Source organism: Bubalus kerabau, chromosome 4 (assembly GCF_029407905.1).
Source record: "Bubalus kerabau isolate K-KA32 ecotype Philippines breed swamp buffalo chromosome 4, PCC_UOA_SB_1v2, whole genome shotgun sequence".
Classification (NCBI taxonomy): Eukaryota; Metazoa; Chordata; class Mammalia; order Artiodactyla; family Bovidae; genus Bubalus; species Bubalus kerabau.
In genome coordinates this window covers 32,801,631-32,812,047 of record NC_073627.1, presented here as the reverse complement: position 1 = coordinate 32,812,047, position 10,417 = coordinate 32,801,631, and the positions used below count along the sequence as shown (strand labels likewise).

Here is a 10,417-nt window from a genome sequence, read left to right as displayed (position 1 = left end):
CGTTTTGTCAGGTGTCCCCATTACCTGGGCCTTTTCCCAGTTTTGCCTCTCAGCTCTCAGGCTATCCCATCCTTTACCAAACCAGAAGTGACCCTGGAGGATGCTACCATTGACCCCTGGAGGTGAGCAAAGAGGACACAACGCACTGGTGTAGCATAGAGAGGTAGAGACTACCACACTCCCAGCGATACTGCAGGCAAGGCTGCCCTGTCTCCCTCTTGCCCTTGGTTCCCTCCGTCCCTGGGGTTGACACCATGGGAAAGCCAGCCAGAGGCAGCCAAATGCAGTCATGTCATTTCAGTCTCCAACCCCAAATATGTCACAATGTGGTCCCCTCAAGGGGGACTACTGGGGTCTTAGGCGTGCTTGCGCCACACCCTAGCACTAGGTACCTGGGCAGAGCTGCTCTGGAATTGGCCCCAGGCAGTCGCATTCCACTCAGTCACAGTGTCCTCCGGGATCAGAGGAAGCTCCCAAAGCCTCCGCTATGTTCCCCGCAGGAGTCAGGGTGGGCCTGGAACCTAGGGAGGAGTGCAGGTGAATAAGGCCAGCCTGTCCCACCTAGGGTGTCAGCATTTTGTTACTGACCTTCCTGAGTCGGTACTCCACAAGGGTCTTTCTGCTTTTAGGCTGGGAGAGTCGACTGGGTTCTCGCGAGGTGGGGCGAGATCTCAGTGCCAGGCAGAGCGTCTCTGCACACGGCCCGTGGCCGCCATCTTGGATGGAGCCTTGTGGGCGGAGCTTCTGCACACGCCCCACCCCTGTAGCTAAGGTGCAGGTGTAGCCTGTTTTGCATCAGTAACTCTGGACTGAAGATCCGGATACAAGGCCTCTGCTGCCCGCTGCCCGCTGCCCGCTGTGAGCCAGAGAGACTAGACTCCGCACAGAGGAAAAGAAAGGTAAGACTTCATTTTATTACCCAGGTTCTATGTTTATTTCCCGTGAATTGTTCATGGGCTTGGCCTGTGATGAGGTCGGAGGAGGAGCACTGATGGTAGAACTCCAGGAGCTAGGAGCTGAGCGTTTCCTAGCAGCCAGGGGCCTGCTGCTGGGAGGTCAGAAATGAGGAGGTTTTTGATGTCCTTTCAGAAATCATGGTGGATTTTGTTACCTTTTTTAAAACTTTTTTTTCCTTTTTAAATTGAAGTATAATCGATTTACAACGTTGGGTTAATTTCTGGTGTTAACAAAGTGATTTCCTGGAGAAAAATCTCCTTTTAAGTATGTTAAACAGTGAATGACATGTGAATAAGTGGTAGCCACTGCAGACTGCAGACAGCTCTCACCAAAGGGTTTTTTTTTTTTTTTCCAATTTTTATTGGGGTATTTGTTGTTTAGTCGCAAAGTCATGTCCGACCCTTCGCGACCCCAGGGACTGTAGCCCGCCAGGCTCCTCTGTCCATGGAATTTCCCAGGCAAGAATACTGGAGTGGGTTGCTGTTTCCTTCTCCGTTATTGGAGTATAGTTGATTTACAATGTTGAGTTAGTTTCAGGTGTACAGCAAAGTGAAGCAGTTATGTGTATACATGTATCTACTCTTTTTTTAGTCTTTTCCCATATAGGCCATTACAGAGTACTGAGCAGAGTTCTCTGGGCTATATAGTAGGTCCTTGTTACCTATCTATTTTATATATAGTAGTGTATATGTCAGTCCCAATCTCCCAATTTATCCCTCTCTCCATCCCCAGGTAACCAAAGTTTGTTTTCTACATCTGAGATTCTACCCCCAAAGGTTTTAACGTGCAAGGAAAGAGAGATATGAGAGTGTGGAGTTTGGGATAATTTACCACCCCCCCATGAAGATAGAAAGTAAATTGTGTTTATTTGCTGATTAAAATAATCCAGGAAAGGGTCAATTATTTATGCTGGAGAGAGGAGCTTATTGCTGGGGGAAAATATTTGAGGATGAAGAAGAGAAAACCTTCATAAATGGTTAGAAAACTTATTCTTAGATAACAGGATCTGTAAATATACTTTGTCATCTCCAAGTGAACCTCTGCAATTAAAAAGTAGTTTTTCATTAAAATGTTATCATTTAAAATGTTGAATTTGACCAAATTGAATGCCTCAGAAGAACTGAGATGGTTTTAAAAAAATAACAGTTACGAGGAGGAAGTTGTTCAATCATATAAAGTTTCTGTAATTTTTTATGATGAGGAATACACAAAGTGGCCAGTGGAGCAGAATACAATATCAGGAGTAAGCCTCCCTGGTGGCTCAGACAGTAAAGAATCTGCTCACTATGTGGGAGACCTGGGTTCGATCTCTGGGGTGGGTAGATCCCCTGGAGAAGGGAATCGTGACCCACTCCAGTATTCTTGCCTGGAGAATTCCACCTGTAGAGGAGCCTGGCGGGCTATAGTCCATAGGGTCACAAAGAGTTGGACATGACTGAGCAACTAACTCACTTTCAGGAGTAAGCCTAGAAACATAAATCAGAAGTTAGTATGTGTCAAACTAGTGGAGAAAGCATCCTTCATTAAAAAGTCATCTCACAACTTGCTGACTCATAACTGCTGAGCCATTTGGGGGAGGGAAGATTAGATCATGCTGCCACATCATATATTAAAATAAAATCTGGGTGCATTAACACTCTTAACAGACCAGACACCATAAAATACTAAAAGAAAGCGTTATGGGCTTCTAAGCATATTTTCAAAGGTAAATAGATGTGTAAATAGACCGATGGAGGGATTATGTAAAAATTAAAATCCTCATGGTAAGATTCAAAGATGAAAAACTCTATGTGGTTATGAAAACATGCTTTGGATGAGAATTTAATGAGAAAGGAAAATAATCACAAAATGTCACATTATTAAGCCGTAAACTAAAAGATTGTAGAAGATCTTACAGTCCTTACTTTGCAATAAAAATATTTATACATGCAAAGAGTGGAGGAAAAATTAATTAACTGTGTATTTCAAGGCAAAGAAATCACCTATAGTGTCAGTTTTTATTTTTTTAGAGCTTTTCTGTAGTTCTCAATACACATGTCATAAAAATAGGGGGGAAATAGTAGTACTTTTTTCAAGTTTGAACCACTACTGGCTGTTTTAGGTAGTTTATATTAAAGTCAAAATCTTAAATATCAAATAGCTTTGTAAGATTATACTTACATTCTATTTGCAAAAAAAATGGGAAAAAATCCTTATAATGTACATCAAGCACTGGGTACTTGTACATATATTTCTTTTCATAGCTGGAATTGAATAGCCTTGCCTTTGAACAAAATACAATTCAGTTCAGTTGCTCAGTCATGTCCAGCTCTTTGTGACCCCATGAACCACAGCACGCCAGGCCTCCCTGCCCATCACCAGCTCCCGGAGTCCACCCAAACCCATGTCCATCAAGTCAATGATGCCATCCAACCATCTCATCCTCTGTCGTCCCCTTCTCCTCCTGCCCTCAGTCTTTCCCAGCATCAGGGTCTTTTCCAATGAATCAGCTCTTCACATCAGGTGGCCAAAGTACTGGAGTTTCAGCTTCAACATCAGTCCTTCCAATGAACACCCAGGACTGATCTCCTTTAGGATAGACTGGTTGAATCTCCTTGCAGTCCAAGGGACTCTCAAAGAGTCTTCTCCAACACCACAGTTCAAAAGCATCAATTCTTCGACACTCAGCTTTCTTTATAGTCCAACTCTCACATCCATACATGACCACTGGAAAAACCATAGCCTTGACTAGACAGACTTTGTTGGTAAAGTAATGTCTCTGCTTTTTAATATGCTGTCTAGGTTGGGTCATAACTTTCCATATATTGGATAATGTTGTGTCTGTTCTGCTGGGTGCTTGGGTAAGGGAAGGCATTTTTCTTGAAGTGGTACATCTTGTTTCTGTTTCAATCACTGTTTTACCTGTATTCACTATATTCAATACATTACCTGCAGTAACATATACCACAAACTTAGTATCTTAAAACAACAGACATTTATATTCTCACTGATTTGGAAGCTGGAAGTCTGAAATCAATATCTCTGGGCTGAAATCAAGATGTCAGAAGGGCCACCCTCCCTCAGGGACTTTAAGGAACAATGTGTTTATCATCTCTTCCGGCTGCTGGTGGTTGGTGGTGGTTATTCCGTGGTTTGTGGAAACATCTCTCCCATCTCTGCTTCTGTCGTCCCATGCATTCCCCTCTTCTGTGCTGTTATCTCTTTCTGCTCCCCTTTTATAGTGCATTTAGGGCCCACCCCTAAATTCTCTTAATCCAGGATAATCTGGTCATATCAAGATCTTTAATAGCATCTGCAAAATGTGTTTTCTTCCATGTTGTTGTTGTTCAGTGGCTAAGTCATGTCCGACTCTCTGCAACCCCATGGACTGTGGCGTGCCAGGCTCCACTGTCCTCCACAATCTCCCAGAATTTTCTCAAATTAATGTCCATTGAGTTGGTGATGCTATCTAATCTCATCCTCTGTTGCCCTCTTCCTCCTTTTGCCTTCAGTCGTTTCCTGCATCAGGGTCTCTTTCAGGGAGTCAGCTCTTCACATCAGGTGGCCAAAGTACTGGAACTTCAGCTTCCAGCTTCAGTCCTTCCAATGAATGTTCAGGGTCGATTTCTTTTAGGATTGACTGGTTTCATCTCCTTGCTGTCCAAGGGACACTCAAGAGTCTTTTTTGCCATATGAGGTGACTTTCCCAGGTTCCAGGGATTAGGGTGGGGTTCTCTTTTCAGGATAGAGGGTAGTGTTCATCAACCCACAGTCACTCAGAGATGTACTTAGTCCTAGGACAAGACCTTCAGTCTGGGACCAGGAGCAGCTTCCTACTCTAGGCAAAGGATGGTAACTGAGTGAGACTCCCATCTTTCACTCTCTGCTAGAAGCCAAGGGAGGGGTGTGACAGTCAACAACTCCCAGGAAGCAGTTTCTGGGCAGCTCTCTCCAGGATCATGAACTCTGACTTCCAGCTGCACTGGTGGGCGGTCTTGCAACTGAAACTCAAGTTTGGACTCAAGGAGACAGTGGGGCCTCCTCCACAGTCTCAGATAGAAGGTCATTGGCTCATCAGAGGGTCATTCTCCTGGGGTGGTCATCAGCCTACGATAAGTAGTGAAGTTAGAAGAAAGTCAAAGTGAAGAAACCTAAATGCAGTGTTTTAAAATCCCTGACAGCAAGAGATCAGAAATAGCTAGGGTTCCATTCGAATGAGGTCAGTTTTACCTCATTGGCTGGCAGGAGCCCATGCCTTCTAATATAATCCCATTTGAGAAAGTTGAGGGTGTAGATTTATTGTTTATCTCTCTTTTCTGATGATTTTATGTTTTTTTTTTTACTTTTCATATAAAAGTGTTTTATTACTTTTAATATAAAATTTTAGTGTCTTAGGCTTGAATCCTGGAACACAAACACTGGATTTTAAGTATTTTAGAAATGAGAGACTGAAACACTTTCTATGTCTACACATCAGCTTTACTAAGAATCAAAAATGATAGGAAGCCAGCCTAGAGAAAGACTATGTCTTGGTGAGCAGGAATCTTCAGTTTCTTCCTTCTGTGCTTCATGGGCATGTGTGCACCCAGGGTAGCTGTGACAGTTGGCTGCCCATTTGAAGCTAGTGGATCTGCAGAGAGTTGAACAAAGGGACTCCCAGATTTTTATTATCTACGCTGCTGGAATAGCCACACCAGGACCTAGAAATAGCTTGTTACCATGGTGATTTTGCCGCTCAGAACATGATGTCACCCAAGCCTCATGTCTGGGTCTCAAGTCATTAAATACTTGGTGATTCATATTTATGGGACTACAGTTTTCTGTGCTGTACCACAAGTTATGATATTTCTCTTTGTGCCTGTTTCAGGACCTAGGAATTTCTCAAGTGTATCACTTGGGGGCTTTCCATGTGCAGGTGTGGCCAGGGGTTTACCAGTATCTGATCCCTAGCCTCAAGCTACATCTAACTCCACTCTCATATTTCCCGACTGCTTGTTTGATATTTATGGCTGATGGTTCTGCCATGACTTCAATCTTGATACATTTTTCCCTAACAAGATTATCTATGCATCTCAATATTTCTACATTCATCAAAACTTTCTACTGTTCATTTTGCAACAAGGCTGAATATCTTGGCATCACATCTGATTATTCTATTTGTTGTTCTTTGTTTCCAAGCAGTTGCCCTTTGCAGTTGTTTGTTTAAAATATCTCCTTCCTTTGACTCCCACTATTTCCTAAAGTTTAGTCTAGAATCTCACAGGGCCTCCAAAAGTAGCATTAACATACTTTGTGCCTCTGTTTTTCCTATTCCCCTAAATAGGGCTGTGTACTCAGGTAGACACATTTTTAAGGATACAGAGGAAGATCCCAGACTCCCCAGCTCAGTTGGCTACAAAGGTTATCACTGAGGGTCTATTCCATTGATACTTGTCTGTAAAATCATTTCTGTAATCAACATTAACTTAAAAAGATATGAGGCAACTAGGTATTCGGCAAGCTCAGCATGAAAAAAATACTCAAATACAAAAAAACTGGATGAATTGAGGGACTGAGAACTTCACCTTACATGGTCTGGGAATGTCATGGTCTGAAAATCACTGATTTCATACTTTGTTCCAACTTCAAAGGCCTTAACACATTTATCAGTCATTTACATTTTAGAGTAAATGGATGCCTTAGCTTCTTTGAAGAAGCCAGTCATAATAAGGTGGAGGATAAAAGTAATTAAAAATTACTGTTGGAGAGGAGGAATCATACATCAAAAAAAGAATTCAAAGAAGGAAGGAGTGTAAAAAAACAGGCTTTTCCTTCTTAACTATTTTGAATGCCTATGATAAATTTAAAATACCGTATCCTGTTCATTCAATAAGGATCTGATGAGAACACAGATACTATGTGTCCATCTCTGTAGTAGAAACTGGACACAGAGAAGTAAGCAAAATGGACAAATTTTTACTTGCCTATATCCTAGTAAGAGAGAAAAGCAATAGACATGTAAACAAACAGAATTCACGAACAAGTCAATAAAGTGATGCTTGCTATGATGGAATTAAAACAGGGTGCTCTGATAGTGACTGAAAGTGGCTGCCACTCAGATTGGATGGCCAAGGAAGACCTCTTGGTGGAGTTTATCATCGACCTGAGACCCAAATGATAAGAAGATACCAGCCAACAGAAGATTCGAGAGAAAAGTGTTCCAAAGAGAGAGAAGATAGCCTGTAGAGACCCAACTATAAGAAGCTCATTGTGTTCAAGGAATGGCTAGTGTGACCGGAAGACAGCAAAGAACCATGCAAGATGAAATCTAAGGTGGTCAAGCCTTTCAAAGTTTTGGGGGTGACAGTGGCAGTTTGTACATTATTTTAAAGGAGTTGGGAGCTTCCACTGAAGGGCTTTAAGCACAGGTATAACATGATATGATTTATACCCTATAGAGATCACTCAGGCTGCTGTGCAGAGGATAAATGGGTTGTGAAGGGAAAGAAGGCACCTCCTGAGCGTCTCTCTAAATGAGAGATGATGATGACTTGGCTTGGATTGTGGCAGTGGGATTGGCTTATTATGGTTGAATTTAGGAAAAATTTTGAATTAGGGGTGTCACTGCTTCTGGATTAGATAGATGTTGGTTGAGAGGATGGCTTGGTATCTTTGCTTGAGCAGCTGGATCACTCATGGCACCATATGGAGATGAGAGATGCATAGGACAAGTTCTCTTGAGATGTCTATTTGACATCCCAGTGGAAGTTTTAGATCAGCTCTAGGTGGAGTTCAAGTCTAGACATGTCAGTTAGAGCCCTGCCAACTTATTTAACAACAAGAGACTGAGAGACTACACCTGATTTCCTGGGAAGAGAGTGGAAAGAGAGAGACGGAAAAGCGGAGCTCATTATCACTTTAATCTTCTAAAAATACTCTTTTACTGACTGTTTTCCTGCTTTCTTGCTCAATGATTCTAATTTTTTCCCATTTTTCCATGCTAAATTATTAGCATGTAATTCACTTTAATGTTTAAAGTACTGAATGAAATTTCTATATCCTTTCTAATTACTCCAGTCTACCCTGATCTTTCCATAGTTGAGTTTCTGTACCTTTCTGGTTAAGGAAGAATCAACCTTATCTAAAGGGGTGTCTGGCCTTTGTCCTCAACTATTGCAAAGTGATTAATATCCTGCCTCAGGGAAGTATCTTTGTTTGCCTGGGGGCTCTGGCCACTGGACAGTCTTAATAATGTGATTCATGTTGAGGCCTTATGTGGCATCAGTTCTGGCCCCTGGAGGGGCTGGATACCAAAGGGAGTGACCCCACCTCAGGGAGAAGCTGGGTAGTAAAGGTCAGTCATGTAGGTGGCATGGGATTGAGTCACAGTAGAAACTCTGGACACCAAAGGCTGAGGTGAGCATACTAGGTTGGTTGTACACCTGGCATATTATCACACACAGCAACTGGGAAGATTTGACTCCATCCACAAGTGCACAGGGACAGGATAACCAGAAGCTTTGCATTTGGAAATTTCCTGGACTCTACCCTTGGTGTCCCTTCCCTTGGCTGATTTTAATCTGTGTTCTTTCCCTATAATTAACTATAACTGAGTATAACAGCTTTCTGTGAGTTATCAGACCTAAGCATGATTTTGAAGAACTGATGCTTTCAAATTGTGGTGCTCAATAAGACTTTTGAGAGTCCCTTGGACTGTGAGGAGATCAACCCAGTCAACCCTAAAGGAAATCAACCTTGAATACTCATTGGAAGGACTGATGCTGAAGCTCCAATACTTTGGCCACCCGATGCAAAGAGCTGACTTGTTGAGAAAGATTGAGGGCAGGAGGAGAAGGGGGTGGCAGAAGTTGAGATGGTTAGATAGTGTCATCAACTCAATGGACATGAATCTGAGTAAACTCTGGGAGATGGTGAATGGCAGAGGAGCCTGGCATGCTGCAGTCCATGGGGTTGCAAAGACTCAGACACAACTTAGTGACTGAACAACAACAAAGCATGATTTTGGAACCCCCCTGTTATAGACTGAATGTTTTTAACCCTTCCCAATCCATAAGTTGAGATCCTAATCCCCAAAGTGATGGCATTTGGAGGTTGGGCATTTGGAGATGAAGTCATAAGGGTGGAGTCCTCATGAATGGGATGAGTGTCCTTAGAAAAGGGACCCCAGGGACCACCTCTTCTGCCATATGAGGACATAGTGAGAAGACAGCTGTCTATGAACCAGGAAGTGGGTTCTCACTAAACACTCAATCTGCTGGTGCCTTGACCTTTCAGCCTCCAGAACTGTGAGAAATAAATGTTTGTGGTTTAAATTTACCCAGTCTGTGGCATTTTTATTATAGCAGCCTGAACTATGATATGCTCTGAATTTGAAGTTGGTGTCCAACTGCATGGTCTGTTTGGTCTGTTTGTTCTAACTTGGTCATTGGCTCTACTCTTCCCATCTTCATTTTGGCGGCTAATCACATACTTATTTCCTTGTTATTCAACTTTTTTTCTGTTTCTGTGTCCGCCTCAACCAAGAGTGGATCTCCTAGAGAGCTTTTGTATCCTTAACACTTAGCATAATCTGGGGGCTCTTAAGTTCTCAGGGCTTCCCTGGTGGCTCAGCAATAAAGAATCTACCTGTTAATGCTGAAGACATGAGTTTGATCCCTGAATCAGAACGATTCCCTGGAGATGGGAATGGCAACTCACTCCAGTATTCTTGCCTGGAGAATCCCACGGACAGAGGAGCCTGGCGGGACACAGTCCATGGGGTCACAAAGGGTCATACACAACTTAGTGATTAAACAATGACAACAAGTTCTCAATATATGTGTTCAATTTCATCATTATGTCAAGTCACTAAAAGTTTGGGAATCACAGCAATACCTTAGAATAACCAGCTGAGAACTTACCTTCAACACATCAACTATTCCAATACTTAATAAAGATGGAAACTTCAAAAGTGTTGAATTTTTTCCTTTGTAAATTTTTCTTTCTTTCTTTCTTTTTTTTTTTTTTTTTCAGAGCCAAGCATAGATTGTGTGTGCCAAGATTTGGTGAAAAGAACTTTATTGCAAAGTTACCAGCTTTGAGAATTTGGTCCTCATAAAGAGTCTCTATAACCTTCCATGAAACATCAGGAAGGGGCCAGTTTAATAATGACCCTACCTGTGTTCTAGGGCACAACTAATGAGAATCTCTTTAACGGAGGGGATGAAAATTGAGAATTTAAGCTAGATCTTCAGGTATTAATGTATGAATTGTTTTAATGACTTCTTTACAGTCTGGCTCCTCGTTTTGTCCGAAACTTTAAACGGTTGCCAGTTTCATAAAGGGAAGTAGCTATTTTATTTTCTGAAGGTATTAGAAAATGTAGAGACAGGGCCATGTTTTCTTCGTAACCACGATGACTTTGTGCCAAAGTCTAAAATCCATTACCAGATAACCAGAAGATGGTACACTGGACCCGGGCAGGCTTGGATGCTCTGCACAG

At 42.3% G+C, this 10,417-nt stretch overlaps 1 long non-coding RNA gene across 1 annotated transcript in view; it reads left to right on the top strand.

Annotated features, from left to right (window-relative positions):
- Positions 1 to 200: 200 nt before the first annotated feature.
- Positions 201 to 10,417, top strand: part of LOC129649247 (uncharacterized) — a 47,296-nt gene continuing 37,079 nt past the window's right edge. Inside the window, exon 1 of the long non-coding RNA XR_008713034.1 lies at positions 201 to 899. This is a non-coding gene — a long non-coding RNA (uncharacterized LOC129649247). The remainder of the gene's footprint in view (positions 900 to 10,417) is intronic.